Source organism: Sorex araneus, chromosome 6 (assembly GCF_027595985.1).
Source record: "Sorex araneus isolate mSorAra2 chromosome 6, mSorAra2.pri, whole genome shotgun sequence".
NCBI lineage: Eukaryota > Metazoa > Chordata > Mammalia > Eulipotyphla > Soricidae > Sorex > Sorex araneus.
Window position 1 is genome coordinate 98,989,163 of NC_073307.1, and position 12,369 is coordinate 99,001,531.

Here is a 12,369-nt window from a genome sequence, read left to right on the forward strand (position 1 = left end):
TCCCCCCCTCTCCCATCAGGTAGAAAGGGCGGTTTGGCTCAGTCCTGTCTTTTTAATTTTTTTTTGGGGGGGGCAATGCTAGAATTTCTAAGTTTCTTTCCGGTGGGATCACGGAAGGCTCTGGAGTCTGCCTGAACCCCGCACCCCCCGCCCCCGCCCCCGCCGAGTCATTTCTGTGGCTTCACAAACAGATCTTTCGGGCTTTATTTACCCTTTATTTACCGTCCGCCTTGCACACACGTCTGGGGCAAGGCCACGATGCCGCGGGAGCTCCCGGAGAGACCCCAGCGAGGGGTGATGAAGGGGGCTGCGACGGGGCCCGGGCCCCAACGGAACTGCGGGTCGAGCTCTGTGCGGGCCTGGCTGGGACCCGCCGTGGCACCCTCGGCAGGCGGTTCCCCGGGTGCCCTCTGGGGAGGTGACAGAGAACGGGCTTCCCTCTCCCCTGGGGCCCCTGCACTGGGATTAGGGACATCTTAGAGCGTGCTGGCTGATGTGCCCTTGTCTGCAGTACCCGTCTCCCGGGGCCAGGGAACCAGTGTAGCAGCGGGCCAGACCCAACGCCCAGCGTCCCAGAGGGTCCCCCCAGCCCTGCCAGGTGTGGTCCCAGGTCACAGATCTAGGAGTAAGTCCTGAGCACTGCCGTCTGCGGCCTAAAACTGGGGTGTGGTGGGGGGAACGTGTCTTCTTATACTCTTTTTTTTTTTGCTTTTTTTTGGGGGGGTCACACCCAGCAATGCACAGGGGTCACTCCTGGTTCATGCACTCAGGAATCACCCCTGGTGGTGCTCAGGGGACCGTATGGGATGCTGGGATTTGAACCCGGGTCGGCCTCGTGCAAGGCAAATGCCCTACCCGCTGTGCTATCACTCCAGCCCTGTTCTTATACTCTTAAATAACTTAAACTTTTCTTTTTCCTGGGTTGTCTCTAAACACCAGGAATTAAAAAAAAAAATTAAAAAAAAAATTTAACACCTGGCATTTCTATAAGCAGGAAAAAAAATCTGTATCTTGAAGGCCAGTGGGCAGGAGCAGAGAGAAGCGGCCTGTTTTCTGTGGGACCGTAGCTTGGCGGTGCGCGGCAGGAGTATTTGCTAGGTGGACACCTATGTGTAGCCAATATATCGTATTTGCTATTTCAGAAAAGGTTTCTACCTGGACAGCTGATTAAGCACACACAAGCAAACACTCAGGCTTCATGGCTTATGCCTGGGAATCTTGATAAAAATGTTGTGTGAGCGTAAGAACAATTGTTTTTGTCTGCAGCGGCTCGGGGTCGGCCAAGGACAAAAGCTTCCCCTCCCCCGGGTTTCTGGACCAGTGACCGACCGGCCCACGGGGCTGGCCAGGGCCACTGGACTCTGGGGCTTTCTGCTGCAGCTGTTCTGTCTCAAAAATCCATATCCCAGACCCCAGAAATTCATTTCTGGACCAGTGTCCCGACCGTCGCAGAAGCCGATTTCTAAACGGCGAAGCTAGGGCAGAAACAGCAGAGGTTGGCTTATTCAGAAGGAAGGAAAACATCGTTTCCCACCAGTTTGTGCTTCGAGGAGCTTCTGCAGGGGAAGTCTTTCTCGACACCCCCGAGTGGATTTCTGGCGGGGGTGCCCCGTCTTGCCACCACCAGCAAAGAAAAGGGGTTTCATTTTATCCTTTTTTGGGTTTGTTTTGCTTTTTGGGTTCCACCGAGCGATGCACAGGGGTTCCTCCTGGGTCTGCACTCAGGAATCACCCCTGGCGGTGCTCAGGGGACCCTATGGGATGCTGGGGAATCGAACCCGGGTCAGCCGAGTGCAAGGCAAACGCCCTCCCCGCTGTGCTATCGCTCCAGTCCCTCATTTTATCTTTAAGGCGGGCAATTTAGGATCTGGACAAACGTCCATTCCGGATCCCTGCTAGGGCATCCCCAGGAGGGGCTGGAAGGTGGAACCCCCGGCCGGGCGGGCCTGCGCGGAGGGAATTTGCTTCCTTTGGGTTGAAGGGCCTGGAGGGGTTTCTGCTCTGGCAGACCCTGGGCTGCAGGTGAGCGGCTGCCTCAGTTTCCCCCCAGCAGCCATTCCCGGGGCCAGGGGCACTCTGCCGGGCAAGGCCTGAGCACCGCCGGGCTGGGAGGTCCCGCTGGCCGGGGGCGCGACCCCCTAATCCGCTTTAGCCAACACATTGTGCACTTTCCCTGGCAAAGCAAACAGGGGCGGACAAAGGACGCCCCGACGCCCTGACCCCGGGTCGCGCCCTTTGTTCCCCTCAAAGGGGCCGCGCGCGCCTGGCGCCCGCAGCTAATTGGGGCGCGTGCCGGGTCCGCGCCCACCCCAGCGCCGCTGCACCCGCGCGCCCTGCCCATGTCCCGGTCCCCGCCCGGCCCGCACCTGTCCCCGCCGCAGCCGCACCCGCACCCCAGTCTGGCCCCGCAGGCTCACCCGCGCTGATGCAGAGAAGTGCCGGCCACCGGCTCCTGCCTCGGTCCCCTTCCCGGGGACCCCACAACGCGGTTCCGGGGCACTTTTTGCGGGTGTCGAGGGCCTGCACCCGGCACCTAGACCTGTAGGGCAGGGCGGCCACCAAGGAGGGCTGGGCCGCAGACCCGTCTGTGGGGCCTGGACCTCGGAAGGCCAGGGAGGGGCAGGGAGCAGGTGCCAAGGAGCCCCGGCCCTGCCTGCAGGAGACCCCCAACTTTCCTGACCCTTTGCGGGGCTGGAGCTGGACCCAGATCTGACACCGGACAAGGCCTCTGTGGACTCCCCTCCCTGTCCCCCCCACTCTCTCTTCCCCCCCTTGCTCTCCCTCTCCCTTTCTCTCTCTCTCTTCCCTCTTTCTCTCCCTCTCTCTCCCTTCCCCTCTCTCTCTCTCTCTCCCCCTTCCCCTCTCCTCTCTCCCTCTTTCCTTCTCTCTTCCTTTCTCTCTCTCTCCCTTTCTCTCTCTTCCTCCTTCCTCCCCCTCTCTCATCACCCACTTTGGAAGATCAGGGTACTCAGCATCTCTCTTCCCGGAGACGCATCAATCCAGCTCCTTGTAACTTTTCCATGCAGAGGGCTGGACTCAACAGACCCGGCCCGGCGCTAGGACCAGCCCCTCAGAGGGGCCCAGCACCGCAGGCCCTGCTTCCTCTGGTAACTGTGGGCACAGAGGCAGCGGGGACAGTGCTCTCGGCCGCTGCCTTGACTCTGGACCCAAGGCCACCCCCCCCCACCCGCCGCCTCCCGTTCACTTCAAAGCTGCATCCTCCAGGCCTTGCTGGGAGGCTGAGAACGGGGGCAGGGTGGGCGGCCGTGGGACGGGGCTTCGGGACGTGTGGGAGGTGGGGGCTGGGCTTCTGGAAGGTTCCGGGAGGAGCGGGGTGTGGGGGCGTGCCCTGTGCCCTGTGCCCGCGTGGCGCCCAGCACAGCCGCGTCTCCCCACTGAAGGCAGCTTCTCCCCGCGCTGGCACGGGCTCGGCCTGTCGAATGTCGGTCCGAGGAGCAGTCCTGGCCCCCGGGGGTGCCAGCGTGAGGGGGCCCTAAGTCGGGGGCCCGGGGGCTGGGCAGGAGGGGAAGGGGATGGCGGGTGCGTTGGTGCAGATGGCCCGTCCGGACGCACCTGGTGAGGGAGCCCCGAGCCTCGGGTGCCAGAGCCGGTGGCGGGGCCGGGAGCCCCCGTGTGGGCCGGCTGCGGCCGCCTCTGGTCCCGGGTGTCAATGGGGCCGTTTGTGCTCAGGACTGGGCTGACCTATAAAACAGCCCGGTGTGCGTCTGAGTGGGCCGATGGTTTTCCTTTCAAAAACGCAAGCACACAAGGAAAAAAAAAAAATCTCCACGTGGTGGGGGTGGAGTGGGGGTGTGCCGAGGAGGCGCCCCGGGCCGAGGCAGAGCCCCCACCCGGCCTCAGTTTCTCTGCTCTCTGAGGAGAGTGTCTGCCCCCCGGCTGGGCGGCGAGGCTCAGAGGCCTGGAGCCTGCACGGACGGACGGGCCCGTCTGTGGCACGCGGGGATGGCCCCGTGCCACTGGGTGTGGCCCCCAGAAAGACAGCGCCGAGTAAATCCCCCCCGACAGACAGACAGACAGACAGACAGACGTGCTGCTGCCTTAGGAACAGCCCGTGAGGCTGGGCCCACATGGACTTGACATCAGCCCACACTCCCGGCTGTACCGAGAGCGCGAATGCCGTGGAAGGGGGTTTGCCAAGACTGGGGCGGGCTCAGCCAAGCCGGGAGAGAAGCAGGGCGCACGGTGGGGGGGAGGGGGACCCTGTCCTGAGCCCGGGGGTGTGGAGCAAGGTGACCCCGTCTGGGGACACGCGTCTCCCAGAGCCTTGGGTGTTTCTCCCACCGGACCCCAGAGTGTCCAGCCTGGGAAGGGTCACCCGGGCCCACCCCCGGCAGCCCAGATCGCGTCACCGCACCCTCGCCAGAGAGAAGAGAATTCGTGGCTTCCAGAACCTTCTAGGGCTCCCTCCTGGTCTTGGCGTTCGTGTTCTGATGAGAAACGTGGCCGGCATGCCCGGCCACTCGCCGAACCCGCCGCCACTGCAGGGACGGTTTGGCTGTCTTGCCTCCTGGTTCCCCGCACACACTCGCGGTGTGTGCAGTGAGAAGGGCCGAGCTCGAGCCCGGGGTCAGAGCTGTGCGGGCTTTGCCGGGGCCAAACACACCCACAGTGGTCGGCAAACACAGTTCATTTCACACACATACACACACACACACGCACATGCATGCATGCATGTACACACACATGCACACACAAGCACACACCCACAGTGGTCGGCACAGTTCATTTGACACACACACTCACACGCACATACATGCACACACACATGCACCCACACATGCACGCACACGCATGCACTGTGCATGCACCCACAATGGTCGGCAAACAGTTCATTTCACACACATACACACACATGCACACACACGCATGCATGCACACACACACACACCCACAGTGGTTGGCAAACACAGTTCATTTCACACACATATACACACACATGCACACACACATACATACACATGCACGCATGTACCCACAGTGGTCGGCAAACACCGTTCATTTGACACACACACGCACATGCATACACACACGCACCCACACATGCACGAACACGTATACATGCACCCACAGTGGTCGGCAAACACAGTTCATTTCACACACACACACACACACACACACACACACACGCACACATAGGCACGCGTGCCTGGGATCACCCGGAGGAACACACGTTGAGTGTTTGAGTACTAAAGTCAGAGGCACCCGGCCGGCGTCAGAGGCTCCTTCACCCGCTGGGAGCCGTTTTATTTATAAGTCTTCTTGTCACCTCAAAGAACTCTGTGTTTCCCGCAGACTGTTCCGGCGGCTGTGCTTGGGGCCTTGGCTACGGCTGGTTACTTTTTCTGAATCTGTAGATCCAGGTGTGCGGTGAGACGTTGTCGGTTCTTTTTTTTTTTTTTTTTTTTTTGTCCCCAAGAACCGGAGCCGTCCGGCAAATTCCTGGCACTGTTCTCTGTGTACCAGATGACCAGCTGCGGGGCCAGGCGGAGGGGGGGGGGCGCTCTGGGCGGGACCACCCTCTGGGGAGTTGCAGAGAGGCAACTCCCCCCCCCCCCCCGGAGCAGGACCTGGGGGCCCGCTCAGGAGTGGGCAGTGTGCAAAAAATGCTTACAAAGGCCCAAGCCTTAGGTGAAGCTAAAAATCTCTGCCTAAAACCATCAGCAAAAGCTGGAGACATGAAAATATGGGAATGTCCTTCCTAGCCTCTTGGGATTTTGAACTCCTTTAAATATATATATATTTGAATATATTTTACATATATAATCTATATTTTACATATATATATATATCATGGACAAATTACAGACTTACTTTCAAGGTTAATGTCGTTCCTTGTCTGACTGCCTTGTGCTACCACTTTTCTTTTTTTGGGTGAAAAGGAAAATGAACTTGACGTCCTCTGGAATGAGGAACCACACTCACAGCAGCCCCGCACACAGCGAGGGCCGGGCGGAGGATCTCTGGCCCAGGGTTCTGCTTTGCCCCCCTGAGGATGACCCCGTCTGCAATGATCATTTTTCCTTCTGCCGTTTCGGCACTTTTTGTCAGAAGGGGTTGCACGAGGAGCCCCGGCCCCTGGCCGTGTGTGGAGGGGTCGGAGGCCGGGCGCTTAGCGCTGGAGAAAGGAAATGCTGACCTGTGTTGTGGGAAGTCATGTCGGGTTTTTAAAAATTAAACGCATAATATCAGTGTCGTCAAGGTCCGAACAACTCGTGTCCCCGTCTGCCATTCGGTTTGTGTTTGTTCACAGGCAGATTAGATTTTGATATGATCATTTTAAAGAAGTTATCTGCAGGGAATTCTGAGTTTTCAAGAAGTTCCTGTTGTCCCGTACAATTTAACAATGAGCCATTTAAGTTCTAAATCAGGGTTGACTTCCTTTCCTTCCTTCTTCTTCCTCCTCTTCTTCTTCTTCTTCTTCTTTTTCTTCTTCTTTTCCCCCAGGAGTGCTTATAATTTACCTCCCTCACTAAGGAACTGGAAAGCTGTTAAAAAAATATCTCTCACACTCACCTTCATTCTGTGGGGACAAAAACAGTCAACTGACTTTCATTAGTATTTCAGTGTCATTTAAAATATTTTTTTTCAAATAAGCATTTAACCATTTTAAAGTTTAAAATTGCTCTCATTTCTAATAGCTAATTTCTGCTTAAATATGGTCCAAAAAGAATATGAAGTCATTAAGTGACTATTTCAGGCCCAATGATCAGATACAAAAAAAAATACTTCAAAGAAATCAAGGCTTTTCAACTATGACAGACATTCCTTGGGTATTTGGGGAATGCAATTCTTGTGAAATTTTCTAATGCCTTTTTATTTTTGTGGAAATCAGTATCGCTTCCCCCTACCAGAAACTGTTAAATTCCAAAATCTGATATAATATTAATTGTGATAAAATATTGCCGTAAGTGCACAATAAATTCCTGAGGAAAAAAATATGAGTTTCTTGAATTACTATTCCATTTCAGAAATTGCAGAATTAAGTGACTGAGATAAATTCTGTACCCACTTCTCTTTGAAGGGTAATTTTGATTTAAAAAAAAATCATTTGTACTGTGCTTTTTTTGTCATTTCTTATGAAGCCAAGAATCTAGTTTGGCATTTGGTATACGCATTTTAAACCTGGGCCATTGGCCCAGCCTCCCAAACGCATTTTTTTTTCTGATCTGTTTTGTTACTACCTTGGAACGGCAGAAAAATATTCCTTGCAATCCCTCATCTGGAAGGAGCGGGTTTCGTGAGGGCGGGCGTACCCTCACATGCTACACGAGTGCACGTCGACTTCACACGGGCACAGACGTGTGGGAGCCTGAGCTGGATTCTGTCAGTCAGTTGGAAACTGAAAGGAACGGTTTGTCCGTCAGAATGGTTTCCGGAAGTCAGATTTAGTGGGATGCAGAGTCGAGAGACATAGCCAGGAGCTAGGGGTGAGACTCCGGCGAGGAGAGGGTCTGGACCGCAGGCCCCGTGGGGGTGGGCATTGCGGGGCCCATGTCGCTGCCTCTGAGAGACATGGCCGGCGTCAGGCACGGAGTCCGCGATCCACGGTTTTAAAAAAGAAAAATAGGGGGAAGAAATAAGTCCCGCCCGCTCGCGCTCTGTCCCGGAGCCAGCCCGCCCCGTGGCAGAGCTCACGTCTGTGGGCTGTTACCTCCCGCCAACTTTGACCTAGAAGGGAGCGGGCCCGAGTGAAGGCTTTGGAAAAGCGTTTCATTCTGCTTGGGAGGAGAGAGTCCCCCTCCCTGAGTAACGCCGAGTCTGGACTTCCTCGCCCGTCTGCAGACCCGTCTCTGCCAGTTCTCCCTGTCACTTGGGTGGAAGTTAGAGGCTCCGTGCCCAGACCCCCAGCCCTTCTCAACTTCTTCCAGAAGGAAAGGGAAGGGTCTCGGGGGGCGGAGGGAAGGTTTTCCCCAAGGGGCTGATGCTGCTAGGTGTGTACATAAATTAATAGAGAGGGAGAGAGAGGGAGAAGGAGAGAGAGAGGGAGAGGAGGAGAGGAAGAGAGAGAGGGAGCGAGAAAGAGGAAAAGGGAGAGAGAGTGAGAGAGAGAGGGAGAGAGAGAGGGAAGAAGAGAGAGGGAGAGAGAGGGAGAGGAAGAGAGAGAGGGAGGGAGAGAGAGGGAGAGAGGGGGAAGAGGAAGAGGGAGGAAGAGAGACAGAGGGAGAGAGGGGGAGAGGAAGAGAGAAGGAGAGAAAAAGAGGGGGAGAGGGAGAGAGAGGGAGGAAGAGAGGGAGGGAGAGGGAGAGAAAGAGAGAGGGGGAGAGGGAGAGAGAGGGAGGAAGAGAGAGAGGGAGAGAGGAGGAGAGGAAGAGAGAGAGGGAGAGAAAGAGGGGGGGAGAGGGAGAGAGCGCTTTGTGAAGTGGGCGTGCGGGTTGTTACGAAATGGGCTCAGCAAAATGGAATCTCAGCCCGTGACTAGCCGGAGGCTGGGGCGAGAGACGGAAGGGCCTGGTGGCCTTGGCCTTGGCCCGCGCGCCGGAGAGCTCCTGACACAGCCCGTGGCCTGCCCGGGCGGCCGCCGTGTCCACGGCCCGGGCCCGGGGCCATGTCAGCAGCAGTGTTCCGGCTTGGCGAGGGCAGCGCGTGCACCCCCGGCCGTCCCCCGCCCGTCCCGCCTGCTTGCTTTAATCAGGGCACACACATCTGTTGACGGAGTCCTCGGGACGGCCTGGAAAATTTAAACTATTCCGTGCTCTAGTGTAGGGGAGAGGCAAACTGCCGTGTGTGTGTGGGGGGGGAGGGCTCTGGAGCGGGCTCTGCGGGCCCGGGGCAGCCAAGCTGGACACAGGGTTCCCGGGCAGCAGGAAGCTGCTGGCCGCCTTCCCGCAGGGGAAGGTCTTGGGAGAAATCAGGAAAAAATAACTGGATGTGGCTGACATGGAGACATCCGGGCGCGCGCAAGTGTTCTGGGACTTATTTTTCAAGCTTGTGACCTCAGGTGCGGCCGGCACCTGGCTGGGGGCAGTGGGGTCCCCTCCCGAACCCCCCCCACTCAGCTAGCTCCCTCATGGATAACCCCAGCGCCCCGTCTCGGATTTGTTACTTTGAGTAATTTAATATGATAGCGAATTGGAAAAAGACTTTTGAACAGCGCCCTGGATATCCCCCAAGGGATGGGCTGAGTGCAACTATTTCCCGTGAATAAAGTAAAAATTGATTTCTGGATCTGCGACCAAATGACATGTAAATCCTTGCCCGATCTGGAGTGCGTTGAAAAAAAAAATGAGAGCGAGGGAGAGAGAAGACGTTGTTGAATGTTGTTCTGAGTCACCAAATTTGTTTTACCAAATAAAATTTGGGAGGAGGGAAAAGGTATTAAATTAACTGATAACTGTGTGTGAGAGCAAGCAAGGGGGAAATCAGTTAATAAAAAGGGTATCAGACTGGTCTGGTTGCACAGTGATTTCAGGTGAAAAATTACAAAGCTAATATCTTGGCATTTAGTCACTGCCCTCAGTAATGATACAGTTGTCAAATTTGTTTTTGTGCCAATAGAACAAAAGTTGTAAGTAGCATAATGGGAGATAATCTCTTTTTCTTTGTGGCTTTTTAAATTCAATGTTTTAATCCTCCCATTTAATCACAAAACATATATGACATTAGTTATAATATTTAGAGTGTTTGGGAAAGTGATTATAAATAGACCGTAGTGTGGTTGTTAGGCTCAGTATTTGTGTTTGTGTGTGTGTGGGTGCGTGTGTGTGTGTGTATGCATGTGTGCATGTGTGTGCATATGTGTGTATATGTGTGCATGTGTGTGCACCTAGGCATGCAGCATTTCTCGAACCACGCCGGGGAACGCCTTTATGTGAGAAACACCATCATATATTTATTTCTAAAATCCCCTTTCGGTTGTTACTGAGCTGGCTCATTATTTTGCAAAACTAAGGTTCGGTATGAAAAGGGGGACTTTCGGTGGTTGTGGACTCCCCAAAGTTGTTAAACCACAAAATGCTTTGGATACACACAGTCCTGGGAGTGGACCAGTCTGACGATAATGATGGGGGGGGGGGAGGCTGGATGCAGGATGAGACTGTTATGCCAGGGGTAGTTAGGGGCTGTCTTCTTCTTCCTCTCTGTGGCAGGAGCAGGGGATGGGGGGGCCGGGAATGTTCTGTGGCTTTGGGGGGCTGCCCGATGCGAGTTTGGTCTCTGACCCCGTGCTTCCAAGTGGGAAGTCAGGAAAATCACGGTCAGGAAAATGCTGAAGGAGCCAGCCAGGCAGGGAAGACGGTTTCGCCTCTCAGCCGACTTGCTGAGAAATCTGAGACGCCCCAGTGCCAGGCTGCCGAGAACCCCAGCCTCTCCTTGTCGGAAAGAATCCCACTGTCCTCGGGGGGCCCCGTCTGCACCCCGGGCCCCTGGGCGCTGCCGGGACTTGGCACCCTGGAAGGTGAAACTGCCTCGTTGTGAAATCGCCCGGGCCCTGGCAGCTGGGGAAAGTGAAAGTTGCTCCGTATTTCAAGGAGAAGATCAACCGGAAGCCACTTCTCCATTTTCTAAAACTGAATTTTCACATTAAGAAAAAAAGGCCGAAAGCAGAGGCAGTCCCTAGAAAGACGGGGTGGCCGGAAGACTCAAGCACCCACCCAGGAAGGCAATCTTGGAAAATGTCTTAGTTGGGCTGAGATTTCTCCCCCCCTCCAAACTCCCCTCCAAAAAACCCCAAAAGTGTGCATGCCCAGTGCCAACTAGTGTCCAACATCACTCAGGGCTGAGGTCTTGGGGATGTCGGGAGGCCCCCAGTGAGGGTCAGTGGGCAGCAGAGGCCCGGGCAGAGCCGCCCCGCCCCACGCCTGCCCTAGCCAGGGTAGCGCCCTCCGCCTGGCCCGGCTGTTGGTTCCAGCGGGACGAGGGTTCCCGGGGAAGCGGGCCACAGGAGGGACTTTTGAATTTACCAATGGCATCAGGAGTATATATATTTTTACGACAACGGGCAAGTTGCAATTGGTTGACAGAAATGGCGAGATGTGACGTGGAGGGGTACTGGCTAGCATGCCAAGGCCGGCTGGGGGGGGGCGGGGCTGAGGGGCGACAGGGCACGGACTCCGGGATGGGGCCCAAGGCCTCGTTTCTCCCGAGTCCTGGCCAGCAGCGAGGCCACTGTGGCTGTCCCGGGACAGCCGGGTCCATCCGGCTGGGAGCGAGGAGGTGCAGGCGTGCCCAGCCTCGTGCGCCCCCGCCCCTGGGGGTCCCCACGTCCCGGAGCCCGGGGCGGCACGTCCTGGGGGGGGCAGTCCACGCGGGAAGCCGTCAGTGGCCTCCTGACCGGGCGCCAGCCGGCGCGTGGGTCCTGGGGCCGGGGCAGGGCGTGGGGAGGGTCGACCCTGGGGACCCAGGGCCCCCGGGGGGTAGCCGTGCGGGCCGAGGGGGCCCCTCGCTGCGGCCTAGCGCCGCTCCCCAGCTCGGCGCGCGCGTCCCGGGAGCGGGAAGCCGTTTCGGTGGCCAAGGCGCAGGGCGAGCTGAGAGCCGGGCAGCGAGCTGGGCAGGGTGCCCCGGCCCGTCCCACGCCTCCCCCACCCCGCTCGAGGGGGGCCCTGCGCCCCGCCGGCCCCGCCCCGGGGGCCCCGCACCCCTCCCCCGGGGCGCGCGGGGCGCGGGGAGCGGCCGGGGGTGCGCCCCGGCGCGCGCCGTGCCAGGCCGGCCGGGCCCGAGCGCGGTGCCCGGGCGCGAGCCGGGTGCTGTCCACGGCGGCCGGGCCGGGGCCCGTCGGTCCTTCCCGGGCGTGCGCGCGCCCCGCCGCCCGCATCATGGCAGCCGCGCGCGCTCGGGCCGCCGCCTCGGTGCCAGGCCGGGGGGTGCGCGGGGCCCGGCGGGCGCGGGCGCGGGGGCGCGGGGGCGCGGGCCGGGCGCGGTGCCCGCGGGGGCGCGCACGCGGGGCTGCGGGGCGAGGCGCGGGGCCGAGGCGGCGAATCCGCTGCTCGCGCCGCCCGCCCCGGGAGGGGGGCGCGCGGCGGAGGGGGGGCGTCGGGGAGGGGCCGCGCCCGGTCCTCGCCCGCGGCGGGCACGGCCGGGGGCAGACGCGCGGGGGCGGGGGTCCCCGAGACCCCGTTGGCATTCCGGGCGCCCCCCGGGACCCGACTCCCCGCGGAACGGGGGGCTCCGGGGCGCGCGGGCCCGGCCGCCGGCCCCCCGGTGGCCTCCCGGGGCGGTGGGGCCCCCCCTCCGCCGGGTCCCGCGCCCCCCTCCCCCGCCCCGATCCGGCGGCGAAGGGGTGGGCAGGCGAACGCGTTCTCTGGGACAGGTGCCAACTCCGAGACAAAAGACATAAAGTAGGCGGCGACAGGGGAGCGCGGCCGGCGCGCTCGGGCGGGGACGGAGGCGCCGCGGGGCCTCCCGCTCGGTGCC

The 12,369-nt window shown here is 58.8% G+C and overlaps 1 protein-coding gene across 2 annotated transcripts in view; it reads left to right on the forward strand.

Moving 5' to 3' along the window:
* The window catches only part of PPARA (peroxisome proliferator activated receptor alpha), a 76,839-nt gene that overhangs the window by 4,992 nt on the left and 59,478 nt on the right, over positions 1-12,369 (forward strand). The gene's annotated exons all lie outside the window — the stretch shown is intronic.